The 15908-nt window shown below is 36.6% G+C and overlaps 1 protein-coding gene, 1 long non-coding RNA gene and 1 pseudogene across 4 annotated transcripts in view; 1 reads left to right on the top strand and 2 right to left on the bottom strand.

The window, feature by feature from the left end:
* Positions 1-15908, bottom strand: part of LOC146458819 (uncharacterized) — a 182290-nt gene that overhangs the window by 82001 nt on the left and 84381 nt on the right. The gene's annotated exons all lie outside the window — the stretch shown is intronic.
* LOC146458824 (von Willebrand factor-like) overlaps positions 1-15908 on the top strand; it is a 108436-nt gene that overhangs the window by 66828 nt on the left and 25700 nt on the right. The window contains exon 1 of one of the 3 annotated variants that reach the window (XM_085090287.1): positions 3861-3892. The exons of 1 other annotated variant lie outside the window; for it this stretch is intronic. The gene's annotated coding sequence lies outside the window, so the exon portion shown is untranslated. Of the gene's footprint in view, positions 1-3860; positions 3898-15908 lie in introns of those variants that run through there. One more of the 3 variants, XM_085090288.1, reaches the window with a different exon arrangement.
* LOC146458825 (uncharacterized) lies at positions 2046-3203 on the bottom strand (annotated as a pseudogene).

The raw sequence follows: 15908 nt of genomic DNA, 5'->3' as shown, positions 1-15908 counted from the left end.
CACTGATGAGATACGAACGTGTGAAGAATCCGTATGTGTATCATAGCACGTAATCGACGTAGAGCCACGTGGTTTCCACAAAAACACTCCAAATTGTCTCATAAAGATCTTTGGAGCCACCAGTTATTTTACTTAGTGCTTTTTGCTGGTATGATTTATTTCAAAACAAAGAGGAAAAACAAAATGGCAGAGAAGCTTGCTTATAAACAAACCTTGACGATGGGGTCTTGTTTAAACATTTTCCTTCGATATAATGCTACAATATAACGATAAATATTAGGCCATTCTTAAATGTCCTTACACAGCTCTTGTTTAATCTTGTTCTATAGTTGACTCCCGAGACCTCGAACCCTCGATCCCTAACTCGAACCTTGTGCTTATTCGAACCAAAATCGATTTCCCCTTGATTTCCGTCATACATTTACTCTATTTTTACCCTCAAATTCTCCTTAGCTCCAACCCCCCCCCCCCCCCCCTAACTCGAAACAATTTTCCCTTCCCTTCAAGACATGACGGGTAAAAACAAACAGTAGTGTAGTCCAAAACCTTAAATTCATTTTGAGGTAACCTTTGCATTTTTTGCCTCTTTTTCATTAAAAAAACGTGTCAGTCCAGTTCAAATTTGCAGTACCTAGTTTTCCCCTGCTCCTTTGCTCTGTTTTGTTTCATTTTCTGATTAATAAGTTGAAAATATTTTTTCCTTTTCACTCGACTTCTCTGTAATAAAATTTGATGAAAATTTTCACTATCTGAATAGAAATATTCAGTTTTTCGTTTCTCCGGTCATTTGTTCTCAATGCTCGATAACTCGAACTCCGACAACTCGAACCTTTTTGAATTTCCGTTGAAGGTTCGAGTTATCGGGAGTCCACAGTATTTATTTGTGCATGTGTCCATTTTGACATTTTAACAAACCAACTGGTGTACATGTTAGCTTGTTTCGAGAACTTTACCTGGCTTACAAAATAATCAATTATTCAGCTTTTAGAAATTCGTTTTCACAATTTGCTAAATAACGAGGTCATTTACTTGATATATGTCTTCAAAGAGCGAAGACATGATGTAGGCTTTCTCACATGTCGTTAAGAATTTTCATCTAAATTGTGTGTGTGTGTTAAATCATTCAAATTTGGTTATTTTTCCTATGGTTGTAATCGTAGCAGTTTCTCTCTTTTTATGTAATTAAGAGCAAAGAATACCAAATTGGTTTTTGCGTTTAACTATAGTCAACAACGGTTTGATATATAAGCTGCAGAGATATTTATTTGTTACACATTTAAGATCAATTAGCCAAGAAATGATTTGTTAATTGTTGACTTTTTCAGGGTGGCCTTAAACCGAGGTCTATCCATTTCTTTTAAAGCTACAGGTCAGTGCTTTATTGTATTGCCACTTAATTTGGTCTGCAAGTCGATTCCAAAACTTGAGTTTGTGATTGAAAAAATAAAGGTGTCCTTCGTATGGAAGCTCCAGAACAGTACGTGCTCCTTCTTATTTCATTTTGCTGCACAAGCCGCTTTACGGAAAGTCTATAGAGAAGTCCGTCGAATAGTTTCAGGGGCGGGCATGAGCCGTTTTAGCTGGTCCGTTGAACATTACGTTCATGTGTCCTGTTCACCTTGTTTCACAAGGTGTTCTTTGTGAGCCAGCTAGGGATCAATGGGACGAAACATAGATGTGACTATTTACTGTTTGCTTTTCAGAGTCTATTGTTTCCCGTAAATCTGGGAACTCCTGAAATAGAAAGGATAAGAGACTACCAAACTTTGAAATAACTACAAGATCGTTTAAAAGAATCTCGTGGCTTTGTCTCGACAAAAGGGTGGAAAAAATATATATCACGTGATTTTTTTTTTAAAATTTAATTGCCACACAGTTTTTCTTACGAATAAGTAAGGATTTGGTAAAACGTTTGACAATAACAATCTCCGATAAAATATTGTAAAACGTAGCACGACGTTGCGACGTTTCCAGAACGTCATTATCAAGTGAAATTAAAATAATGAAACCGAGTATATATAGTGAAGAGATGAATAAATCGAAAGTTAAACAAAGAGTCTGGCTCTAATGGAGTCACTCTGGGTCTTTATATTGGGTCTTATTGTTCTTAGGTACAACATTTCATAGACAAGACAATCCCATTTCGTGCTACATTTTTTCAGCATTCTTAATTGGCGCTCATTGAGTAGGCCAATGTTCCCATGGGCATCTCTCAGATGGCGACCAATGGCAGAGTATCCATGATCAGCAATGCGTTGAGACAAATGGCGCGTCGTATATCCGACGTAATTTGAATCACACAAATCACATTCAAAACAGTAAACAACGCTATGCTGATTTACGATGCGTGGCTTGATCTCTTTAAGTTTTAAGTCTTGCTCAAGTTTCTTACTGGTGTAGATTGGTTGCACATTAATGCCGATTTTTGAACTGAGATCGCGGATTTGCCTTTTGACCATGTTCGCTGAGACTTGATCTTTGAACGGAATACTGACTCTTAAAGTTTCATTAGGTTTTTTCTGAGCATCTGGTGAAGAGGAATAATTACATTTGTCGATGATACAATTCACTCAAGAACTAGGGTAACTAAGACAATGAAACATAGATTTTAGATGCCTACATTAATCGACGAATGCTTCATGCGAAAAGGACAATTCCTTTGCACGATGAACCATTGTTACGATAAGACACTTCTTGTAGCGCAAATCGGTGTGACTTTGAAAATGAAGTAAAAGGCCCGTATTCGTAGGTTTACGATAGACCTGAGTCTGCAGCTTATTGCCGTTCTTTTTTATCAACGTTCCAACAAAAGGAATTGAGTTGTCGTTGGAAAGTTCCATAGTAACATGAATACTGGGGTGGAGTCCATTGAGGGCATTGAGGAAACTTTCAGCTGCATCGAGTCCAGGCATTATTGTAAGCGCATAGTCGACGTAACGCCTGTAAAAAGAAGGAATTAGATCATTGTCAGATAGTCTTTCTTCCAGATGGCACATAAACACGTTCGCCGACAAAGGACCAAGGGGGGACCCCATAGCAACTCCATCACACTGTTCGTACAGTTGACCATCAAACTGAAGAACATGATCCGTGGATGCCATTCTGAGAAGTTGAGTGAGCTGATCCTTCTGTAAGTTAAAATCATACGTTGAATTGAACCAATTATCGGTCAAGGCTTTCTCGACGAGGATATTAGCCTGCATTTAATTTGATTGTTAAATTGCCCATCTTGAAATTTTGACAAAGCACCTGCTGAAAAACCCTGCAAAGAAATTTCAGGTATGTAAAAATCATCAATTTCTATCTTACAGAAATTAGTTTTGACAATTACGATACCCTGATTGGCTTCTATGTTACTCTTTTAGCCCAGTTTTCTGCCAAAACGCTAAAATGTTATTTTTCTATTTTATTCTGCGAATCTCGCTCAACCTCCATTTGTTTGTTAATTTAGGTGTATCCATCTTAACATTTCCACCTGTTCGAAACCAAGCGTGTAGTAGGTTTCAGTGCATTACAAATGATCAATTACTATTGTACGGGTATTCTTCTTTCACAAAATCCAGCTTCTGTTGGTAGCATTTATTTTATTTTGATTGTTAAAACTATTTATTTCTATTTTAAAACCTAGTTCAATTTCACTTTTATCTGGACAAAATGTCACGAACAGACCAAAACAAGTTATCTTGTTTAACAGGCCTCGCTTAGTCTCCTTTAGTTTTCTAGTTTGTACGTGTCCAGCTTAAAAATTTAACAAGCTTCCCACTAGGAAGCACGTGTGGAGAAATTTTATTGGTTTAAAAAATGTTCAATTATTCATTTTGTTTTACGGTAATAAGTTTTCACCTGATTAAAGATGTGATCATTTTCTAAAAAGCCATCTTCCAGAAGCTAGGTAAGGATTTCCGCATTGTTTTTGTTAATACCCATCACTTCATTTATAATTTTTTGTCTTATTTAATTTTATTATTTTGAAGAAATAACGTCTCGTGATTTATGGAAATAACCAGAGCAAAGTTCTCCTGAGGACATCATTAAGTCTAGTGAGGGAGGGCTCCCTGCCTAGTTTTCTTTTGAACTAAACGGGTAATTTTCAGTTACTCGGGCGGAGACTAAGGATTGCATATTGTGAGCTTTGCTAGAGGAGGTGTCAGTCTTTGGCCATAGAAAGTAGGTCTTAGGGATGATTTCTATTCGGGCAACAAGAAATTATGGGGAAATTTTAAGTCGGCCACAGACTTTTTCTGGTTGAAAAGGGCGCTATCCTTGTCCTTGCCAAATATTAATTTCAACATCCGGGACTTAAAAAAAAGGTGAAAGTAATATTCAAAAAACGTGAGTGAGCAAAGCAGTTCGATTATTTCTCGCCCATATAACTGTAGCGTTGTTAGGCTAGTGATCAATTAGTCGAGGAGTGTGATTTTGGGTCGATTTCCGGTCTCGGGTGTCGTAAATAATTCCCCGATGTTCTGTCGGCGTGATTTGGGTGCAGCATCAGTCTAGCATGAACATGAAAAATCAATTTGAATCGCTCTCTTGCTCTAAATAAACCTATTTGGTGTCAGAAAGAAAAACTTGAGCGCTAAAAAGACTGGTTTTTGATAGAGATTTTTTGAGTACGTAGGCGCCGTTAAAAAAGTTATTGCCAGACTTGTTTTGTCAACACATAGGACATGTTTGATGTCAGTCCAAATGTCAGTGTCATGTCTTATTTCAAAGACAAGCCTTCTATAGTATTCTTTGATCTTGCTTTCTTCCAATAAGCCCTAAACGTATTGATGTCTCCATTATTATTTATTTATTTATTTATTTATTTATTTGTCTTTTTTTGTCATTTTTCTTTTGATTCTAAGTCAATAAGTAGAAAGCATACATAAGCAGACATTTACAAAATAAAAATAGTTTTCTCTCCCACACCCTCCCTCTCTCCCTCCCTCCCTCCCTATTTTGCTAACCTAGCCCCACTTTCTCTCCCACGTCTTTTAACCGCACAACCGTTTGGCTTTGATACGGCGAGCGCTCTTAGCTCAGAACTAAGTCATTTGACCTAACGTTTTGCTTGGCTTTCTTAAGCAAAGTTTTCCTGAGGCCATCATTAAGTCTAGTGAGGGAAGGAGTCTTACGAGTGCAGTTCCTGCCTGGTATAATATGCTTTCTACCTAGTTCTCCTTTCAGTTAAACGGGTAATTTTCAGTTACTGGGGCAAATACTAAGGGTTGCACACTGTGAGCTTTGCTTGAGGAGGTGACAGTCTTTGGTCGTAGAAAGTAGGTCTTATTGATAATTTCTATTTGGGAAGCGTATAAAATGTTCGGGAATTTTTGACTCAGCCAAAGACTTAGTATATTTTTGTGGTGGAAAAGGGTGCTAACCCGCCCCTTTTCAAATGTTGATTTCAACATCCGGGACTTAGAGTAATATGGCGAAACACTAGCAAGAATTGGCAAGGATTTTCTCTTTAAAAGCGTGAGTTTGAAAAGCTATTCCATTATTTTTCGCCCTTAGTTAGGCTAGTGATCGATTAGTTGAGAAGTGCGATTTTGGGTGGTATTTCCGCTCTCGAGTGTCATAAATAATTTCCTGCAGATGTTCGATCACCGTGATTCTAATTCGCGTGCAGCATGAATCTAGTATGAAGATCAAAAATCCATTTGAAATGCTGTCTTCCTCTGATTTAGCCGATTCTGATGTAGAAAGCTAGACTTGAGCGCTAAAACATCGGATTTTGGGTGAGATTTTAGATGCGTTGGAGCGATCAATTATTGCTAGATTGTGACACCTTTTGTAGGTTATTCACGGGTTATTTACTTTTTTTTTTGTTTTCAACATGAAGAAAAAAAAACAGCTAGCTCGGCAATTTTTTTTGTTTTTCAAGATAATCTTTTGCTGCCAAAGAAGCTACAATTACCACTGTGAATTTCACATAGTTCATGAGGTTTGAGGAAGGATCAGAAGTCATTGGTTCTTTGATTACTTTCTTTGCGAGGTAACTATTTCCTGCTTCCAAACCAGTCACATTTGCTGCATCGGTCATTGTTTTCACAAGTTTATTATCAGACACGTTATTTTATTTCACAAAGATTTAAAATTTTAATCAATTTGTTTCAATTTTGAATCTTTTTTGGCTCTGTAGTCGCTTCGCTTCGCTCGTTGCCGATCGCTTCTTGATTTGCTTCTCTCTGGGCTTCTCTCTGGTGAGCAACCAGTTCTCTCTGAGCTGTTTCAACTTTCCTGTCGGGTGCTGCAACAAGAACAATCAACTCTTTTCTGTTGTAATATAACCTTGCAAGAGAAACAACAATACTGACAATAGAAAGTATTTGAGTGAGTGAAAATGAGCTGCTCTGCTCACCTGATGTTTCTTGCTTTGATTCTGACTGACTCTTATCATTTGGAAATTCTTTTATTACTCTTCTCGCTATCGCTGCTTCGCTTTTTTTCTTCTCTTGCCTTTCTATTATATTCAGCAAGTTTCTTTCCAGCAGCAATTCCTCCTTGGTCTTTTGGTTTTGGTTTTTTTTTTTTTTCACAGTTGATGTTATGACGCTTTTCGTCGGCGGTGAAGCTGCCACTTGATCAGAGGATATCACACTTGTTGGAGGTCCTGTAAAGTTATCTTTTGAACGCTTTTCAAGTTCTTGAGTTTCCATTTTAATACTCTTATATGATTTTTAAAAGTTCTTATTCAAGTTCTTATTCAAGAACAGAAATTGATTTCAATAAAATCAATTTTTTTTATCAAAAAAATTGAATCTGGTTCCTGAAAAATTTAAATTGATTCCTACAAGCTACAAAGGAGATGATTTCATGAAAATTCAATACGATGACAACGATCTCACAAGAAAAATCAAAGGTCAATTTCATATCTTTGGAACAAAATCATTTGGTTTCGGTCTTTTGTTCACTACAGATGATTACTCAATCGTTGAAAAAATCCATGAATTGGCTGGTTTCAAAGTAAATCAAAAAACAATTATATTTCTCTTTCCATTAACAAAAAAACTCCATTTCTCAATCAAGAAAACATCATCATGGATCAAAACAAATGCAGGAGTAAACCAAATGATCTCGAACAGATAAAGATGCGAGGATGTGTTGCAGTCTGCTTTTCATCATTTTCATGCGGCAACAGACTCAACACATATGCAATGCAAGTCAAAGTCAATAAATTCCTGAAAGAAGAAACGATTGAATCACTGTTTGTTAAAAATTACCAAAATTTCATTTGAATCAAATGAAATTATTTTTTTCACAATTAACAAGTTCTTCTCCAAGTACTTTCCAAGTTCTTATCCAAGTTCTTATTTAAGTACTTTCCAAGTTCGTACCCAAGTTCTTATCAAGTTCTTCTTCAAGTTTCAGATTATTTGCAGTCAAAAGAGTAGCACTCTCTGCTTTCATATGTTTTCCATATCCCAAATACAATCCACCAGCAATAACATTTAGCTCCCTCTTGACCATGAAATCCTTGTTCAAATCTTTCAAAAGCTTATCCTGACCAAGAAAAAGAAAATAACAAAGTGTTGTGCAACTCAGTTGTAAAATGTATCAACAATTGTATCGCAAGTTTTTGAAGACAAAGAGGCGTCATAACGTTTAAAATATTTCTCAACATCTTTCTTTAAAAGTTTCTTGATTTGCTCTTGAGAGAGTTCAACTCCAATCATTTCCTTGCAATGTCCACTTGCTACGAATATTGCTAACGATTCTCTGTGATCAGATTCAGAAGTTGCTGGTTCAGTTTCAAGAATATTTATGACTTCTTTCATTGCTTCTTGTTCATTTATTTCCATTTTAAATGAACTGGAAATAGTTTATTCATTCATAAATCAATTCAATTTCGAACGGATTGTCTGAGTCATATTTTTTGCTGAATGAAATATATTTTTCCTCATTATTTTGAATGCATTTTATGTTTCCTTCGCTCTTCCCAAGACTCTTGATGAACAAAGGAGCGTCATAATTTTGCAGATTGTGAAATATCACAGGAGTGAACTTTGGCTTCTTGAATTGGAGATTACATTTGTTGTGAGCAGCTCCACGATATTTTCCAGTGAAAAGCAGTGATCTCTCACTTTCTTTTCATTTTTTTCTTCAAATGCACCTTGACTCGAAGCGTCGGCAGCAAAGCTTCCATTGCAGATCCAACATTTTGTTGCATCTCTGAAATCTCTACTATCCTTCTCTCCCATAATCATCTTCTTCTTTGGAATCTCATTAATCTTCTTGATATCCTCTTCCAGCATTTCAACAAAGATTTGTGAGACATCTCCCTCCTCATCTTCACTCTTCATTCGGTATTGCACTGTCTTTGAGAATTTATCATCAAAAGAACATTTGATGTGGTAACAAAAGCCAGAAGGTCTGTGCTTTTGATAATGATTGGTAAAACTCTTGCCCTCCTGGGGCTGACATCCACAGATGGGTTCAACCAAACACTCAAAATCAGCATAGATGTTGAATGGTATTTTTTCGGAACTATTATGATTTTTGAATTTGATGAAACTTCCTTCTTTAGGCATCTTGATAAATTCATTGCTCTTGCAATACTCTTCATGAATCTTCAGTGCCTCTTTTGTGGGAAAACCTTTCGTACATTTAAAGCAAATTTCTTTGCTCCATCGTGTTTTGAAAGTTGCTTTGATACTAATCTACTCATATTCTTAATCAAGTAATGACGCTTTTTTCTTGACGAGAAGCGTCGGCAGCAAAGCTGCCATCATCTTTTATCAGCAAAAGGTTTATTTCGTGCTCCCTGTTTCGACCTTTGTAAAGTCTGAGAGGATAAATTACTCCATCATAACCAAAGACATTCACAGCAATTTCTTCATTCAATTTTTAAACGTTTTTATATCCTTCAACTCAGTTGGAAATGTCATTCCTTCCCAATTAATTTCTTCGGAATGTTTTCTGAGATTCTTACTGATCCTTTCTGAATCTCTCACAACAGGAAAGAGTGCTCTTGTCACGCAACATTTAAAGCATTGATTATCCCCATTCTTCATGTTAATGATGGCTCTTTTTCCAACCATTTTTTTTGGAAGCGGGATATAAGATGATCCACGAAGTGGGATGAAATCAGTCAATTGAATATCAAGTGAAATGATTCTTTCAAATCTCCAGTTGGATCCTCTCTGATTGAAATTTTGAATTCTTTCTTCAATTGTTTCAATGAAAGAGTCAAAGGCTGCTGATTCATTAGTTGCCTCAAGATTTTGAACTGTTTCAGTATCGAAACATGTCTGCAGAATTTCAACATTTTCACTGAATAATTCTTTTCTTGACATCTCACAATTAAGAATAATCTTGACCCTAATTTGTCGATTTTCTCATAATTTTTTGAACTTCTGGTCTTGCAATTTGCATGAATTCTCTTGGACCCTGACTACCTCCACACTCAATTCCATTCCAATTCCATTTAATGCACTGGCTGTTGGGGTTATTCTGAGTTTAGGTTGAATTGAAGAGTTGGAATCTTTGCTGCGATGACTTGAAGCATTAATATCTTTGATTTTTCTGATTTTGCTCTGCAACTCTGATTCCTCAGAGAAATGATATATTGATTTCTGGAATATATTTGTTTTTCCACAATCCAAGCATTTCCTGAAGTTCTCTGATTTCTTTCTTTCTTACCGCTTGAGATATCTTTTTTTGCTCGTTCCACATATTTTGTTGGTTTTAATTTTTGGAATTGGCTCATCAAGTATATTTCTTTTTCTTTTTTTATGTTGTGCATCTTGGATAAATGTTATCAATTCTGCTTTGTCGGCGCGCCAAATCTATTGAATTTACTTAATCCAAGTTTTTCTGCTTTGGATCTTAAATCAACATGTTTCATTGAATCCATTTTAATTCTAAAAAAAATTTAAAATAAAATAAAAATTTCGTTTGGAAAAAAAGGTTTTTCCCAAGCAATTGAGTTGAAGATTTTTTGATTGATTAAAAGAAATTCACATCTCTCAATAAGTCACACTCTCAAGCTCTTTGTTCACAAGGTTGAATTTCGCATCAGAGACGATAAAGATGTGACATTTAAGGACGTTCGCGCGGAAATGTTTTAACATTGATTTTTTTTTCAAACTTCTGCTACAGTTAGTCTATGAATTACTTACATCTGAAATGCAAAAAAAAAAAAAGGGGGTTACCGACTTTATTTCGGAGACACGACATCTGCAAGTTTGCGCTTATTTTGAGAAATCGGTCCTCGTCACTCAATATGACCTCACCGGTTGTTGATGCAAAATTTTATAAACGAATCGCTGGAGACAAACTTCCATTGCCGAAGTTTATTTCAGAGGATCTTTTAAACAAATAAATTCCACTTTTATTATCCCTAAAGCTACAACTAATCTTTAATAATTGTATTTCCACCCCAGAAGTGGCACAAAATGTGCGGAGTTCGATCGCGCGTGGGTAGATAAATTAAAAAAAATAATAACTTCCCACATTGATTTTTCTTTCGTTTGATGACAGTAAGCAGATATCTGTCAAAGAAGGTTAACCATCTAAAAAAAATTGGGGGTCACCGACCTTTTAAAACCTCAAAATCCAGTTGAAGTTGTCGAAGACGTGAGAAACTTACGGAAGTCACGTTTTTGCGTGACAGGTCGGAGAAGCACTGGAACCTAAGCAGGATTATCTATCCCATAATTCACAGCTCCCAATGGTTTGCTCGATCGTTTTTTTTTTTCGTTGGAGTGTGCGGTCAAACCTCTGATCGTGTAAGTTGTTTATTGTTATTCTACCTTCAAAACGTATACAGCTGTTTAACCAATGCCAGGAAAATGCATCTGTAGCCGTGAGCGAGGCGAAAATGTGAGAAGTAAGCTTATTTATTTACCTAGAATAGGTATGTGGAGATTGATTGTACACGGGATTGGTGATCAATAAAATTGCTTTCTTGTATAAGGGTAAGACTTTCTCGTATACTGTCAAAACTTAAAAAAGCTTAAGGTGACTTTGATTGACGAATAGACTAAATAAAGTATTGCATTTCAATTATTTTATTATATCGAGAGTCCAGTAAATATATATATATATCTCTTTGCGCGAAATACCCGCAAGTATCGATGCCTTTTCTTGGACTTTTTGTTGTAAACTTAACCCGTCTTATCGTTTCACGTCGATTTTTCGTTTCAAAACTGTGCAACGGAGATGAATTGGCCTCTTTTTAATGCTGTCACGTCGGCCGACATGTGTGTTTACCTCCGTCTTCCTCCGTGTATCGTCAACCATGAATTGCGCGTGACATTGCTTGGCGTGTGCGTTACCTGCGCACTAAAGATGCGCATAAACAATTAGCGCGAACGTCCTTAACATTTCCTGAACCACTAGCCGTTCTGTTGATTGCCAACAGTACACCATCTTTTGTGTCCATCAATATCATTCCACTTCCATGAAGCTCATTATCTTTTATGCTTCTGAGATCAACAAACAATGCAAACTTGCCTCCTGCGTAAAAATCAATCACACTCATTGAAGAGTGTTCCTTTACAAATCTTCTGAAAACTTCGTCGAACATGTCTCTCGTTTTCATGCCTTGACTAAAGACTTTCTTTTTTACTCCATTTACAACCGCTTTCTCATCTTTGATGTCAGGATTGAATGTCTTCTTTGAACCTCTTATTCCTTCGGTATATGGCTCGTAAAACAGAAGCAGGATGCCCTTCATTGATCTTCTCGGAACATTTATGCCTTCATTGATGATTGAATCTTTTCCTTTTGCAATTGTTATTGTCTTGTGATGAGTGACATGCTCAAACATGAATCTCTTTCCATTCAAATAATTTACGTCAGCCAAATCTGCAAAATCTTTTCTTTGAATAACCTCATACTCAAGGTGAATGTTTGTCACCTCATAACTTAGTTTTGTTGGATCAGATCCACTCACAACTCCACTTGCAGCTGCAAGAGCTAGAGGTATCTCAAAAACGAGTTCATTTGCCAGCGCTCTCGGATAAAAGGCTCCATGATCTTTCAGAATATCATGATCAAGTCTTATTTTGTATTTTTTTCCATACACTTCATTGAGCTTTTTTCTCCTTATCAACACCTGAGGTCTTCTTGTCTCCAGCATTGCATCTGATCTTCGAGAGATCTTCAGATTGAATTTCTTCATTCAACATATTTGCTCTCTCAATCTGAGTCAGAAATAGGTCTTCATAAAGCTTCAACAGATCATAACTATCGGTATCAACAAAAATTTCTCCAGCAAACTTCACTTTCAATCTGCAAGCCAATGCTCTTGAAACATTGTTCACCACCTCTTGAGCCATGTGCAACAATATCAATTCGGTTGCAAAAGGAGTTGGAAATGGCTTGAAAGATCTTGGATCTAAAATAGCACAACTTCTTCATGGTCTTATCGATTCAATCGTCAGCGTTATCTTCAACACTGCTGGAGAAGTAATAAGCTTTCTCAGCCAAAATAATTGGCTCCTTATACTTGCTGTTCTCAAGCAGTTTTTAAAAGGCCTGGGTTTTAAGGGTGTTCAGAAATTGTGAATGATCCCCTATATCTTCGCTTTCTCTGTGTAGAACAGGATGAAATTTTCACTGAACATAAAACTCGATGTTTTCTTCTGCCTTAACGTATAATTTTGATCACGTGACACATCACGTGACCAAAAAATTAAAATTACGTAAATTGGCGATACGGCGGCGAATTTTCTTTATATAGATAACTGAATGAGTGTTTCCGAAGCAGATAGGAAATATTGAACATTCTACGTTTGGAATGACTGTCCTCAAGTTTTTAAATTGAAGAAATTAACAATCAAAAGTTGAATTGTGGACTAAGAAATGACCTTTTTCCTGACAAATTTTTTTCTGGAGAACAATGGACAATCATTCCAAACGTGAAGGGATGGAGATAGTTAATCTTTATTAGAAACGCGTTTTTGTTTGATGTTTTTTCTTAAAACGGTCCCCTACTTGTCAAATCTTTGCTTTTCTCCCAAAAACGATCACGTGACATGAGACGTGATCTATAGCACTACTAATTATGCTTAAAAGTTTTAAGATAAGACCCTGCTATCTACCAAATTTCATTTCAGTGTCATTCAAATTGTTAAAGTTATCTCGAATCCATTTTTCCTCTTAAAAGCCGTTAGCCCAGGCCTTAAACTGCTTGAGTTGCTGTAATCATGGTTGAAAGGATTCAAAAAAGTGAGCGTAGCGAGCGAGCGACAGCGCAATAAAAGATAAGTTTAATCCCATAGATTGAACTTAGCGAGAAATTCGATAAATAACAAAGGCTGTAACTGCAGCTGCAATGATTATGCCAGATTTTAAAATTTCCTGTTTTGAATCTTCATCACCAGACTTGACTGGTGACTCATCACCATCACTTGGCTGTAGCTCAGCTCCACTCACTGAGTCACTGGGTTTTTTTCTCACTGTCTTGCCTGTGAATTGGATGGGCGAGAAGTCGGTCTGTTGGTCTTAGGACCACCATTCATCAACTTTACTCCAACTCTTTTCGTTTCCAAACTAACATCATTGTTTACTCCGAGTTTCATATCACCAGTTGCATTTTTTCAGATTATTGTTATATCCAACAGTACTTTGAGTGTTCAGCACCAGATTTGAAGGCATGAGCCATGCTCCTGGTGATACAGCAAGATTCAGCCTGACCTTTGCTTCATCAATCGCAAGCTGATATCTCGCACACTTTTTGTAATCTCTGGTTGTCTGATAGCATCTTCAAGAAGCACAAGAAGTTCTCCCAGCGTCTCTTTTGCATGTCCCCCAGAACCCAAAATGCTGCTTCGGGTGTTAACTTGTGCACCTAGAACGCAGTAAACAAAGGCTTCAATCGACTGATTCATCCTTGCGAGACATGCTTGCGTCAAACCATCAGCTTTGTTTGGGATGAAATGCTCGAACTGGCTTGCTGCTCCTTGGTCGTTTCGAATGAAATCAATCCGGTTGCCACCTTTGTCCTTTCCGCCTTCATTCTCAAATCTTTGACCTGATGGATTCTGCAAGGTTACTGGAGGATAAGTCGAATGCTTTTGAGCATTTCCACCTTCACCTGGATGAAATATGTTTACATATCCCAAGCCGTGATTTTGTCCAAATTTGAAGCGGGAATCAGAGCTTGGATTAATCCCGAATTCCACTCAAATTCTTCGGAATGAGACTTCGTCGTATTCGTTATCTTTTTGGTTAAATGTTGGATCTCTCGGCATAGCCAAGACACTCTGAGTTCCTCCCATTTCGATAATAATGCGCCTTGTCGTGAAGTAAACGTGAAAAAGATTTAAACGAGCTGAGTTGATTCGGGAGGTTCAACCCTGATTCAGTTAATATTTCCCTGGAAATACCGCATCCTGTTGTTGCATACCAGAGAGCAAAGCTCAGCTGTTTTGGCCAAAAGCTCATTTGAGGGCTGCTGAGCCATTTTCGTGGATATTTGGCAGTTCGGAATGTGATTTGGGTATTGTAAAAAAAAATCTTTCTGAACTGTGTGGAGAAAAATTCCGTCGGTGATACATCGATGTTTTGCACCTTATTCAAGACTTCATCGATGGGTGTTTCGGTGTTTTCCGAAAGATCAACTGCAGGGATTGGCAGGTCAGATCGAATTGTTCTTGGTGAGAGCTCGTGTGGAAACCCAGAGGCGTGTTTGTCGGTTCCAAATGCCTTCTTAACTTCATAAGACCAATTGTTTGGGTTTGAAAGTGATACACTTTGCCAAAGACCAGGACTTGCTATGAAATTTATATCAGCAGTTACATGCTTTTATCGATAACATCTCCTTCGGCAACAAATTTGCTGGTATAAGCAAAGGGCTATCTGATTTTAAAATCCTTCTAGGGTTTTTTCTTTTGTGTCATCAGAAAGTTTCTTTGTTTCTTTTGAATAAATCCATTTAAACATGTTTTCCATTTTTTTATCTTCACCAAAAAAAAATGGGTGTTTTAACTGTCTCAATAATTTCAAATGATCACAAGGTTTACTTCGATGAACCACTCGAAAGATTTGAATTTATCAGGTTGACCAGCTGCTGTCTTTATAATTCTTGGTTTAATTTGAAAAATAGAGGAGAAATTGAAATTAATGAAACCGCAGAAGTCTTAACTACAAAAATAATTCCTCCTGGAAATTATAATCTCGAAACAATCGGAAAAAAGCTCCACGAAGTATTTGAGAAAAAAAAAGTCTTAATCACATTTGATGATGAAAAAGGCCCATTTTTCATAAAAAGAATTAACAGGGCAGGGATATTATTTTCGATCGTGACCTGACTTTTTTACTTGATCTTAATACGAAAGAAAATAAAAGAGAACATCTGAAAACACAGACTGTAATTTATCGTTTTAATTCATTTAACAATTACTTTATTAACCGCCATCTCCTGGATAAATATGAAATTTTTTTCAATAGAAATCCTTCAACTATTTTGGGGTGTTTTGAAATCAAAGGAAAACCTTTCGAAAAAGTTGAATATTCACACACATCATAACCTGATGCGAAAAATATCATCCGGAAAATATATTAAATCAATGAGAATATCAGTAACTAATGAGAATGACGAGTTAATTGATTCCAACGGCTTGTCGTTAAGATTTGAATTTGAAATTATTTGATATCCATAAATGAAATGTCAATTGCGCAGGATTTCAGATTTAAAAAAAAATGTGAATGTCAAAACGAACTTGAGAATGAAATTTCTCATTACCAACAAATGAACAAAAAATACAAGAAAGTAAAATCTATTACCTCAAAAATTGCAACTTCAACAGTAATTTTAACAACTGTATTTACATCATCTGGTCTTGTAGTTTTCCTTAATGGAATCGGTTTCGCAATAAGTTGGCCACTGGTTGGACTCGCTGGTGTAATGAGTTTACTTTCAACAACATTTAGTATTGGAAGTGGAAGGTTGAGACGGAAGATTTCAAAAC

This window comes from Pavona decussata, unplaced genomic scaffold (genome assembly GCF_977016875.1).
Source record: "Pavona decussata unplaced genomic scaffold, jaPavDecu1.1 SCAFFOLD_228, whole genome shotgun sequence".
Classification (NCBI taxonomy): Eukaryota; Metazoa; Cnidaria; class Anthozoa; order Scleractinia; family Agariciidae; genus Pavona; species Pavona decussata.
Note: the sequence above shows the minus strand (reverse complement) of the source record. Positions and strands in the feature narration are given on the sequence as shown.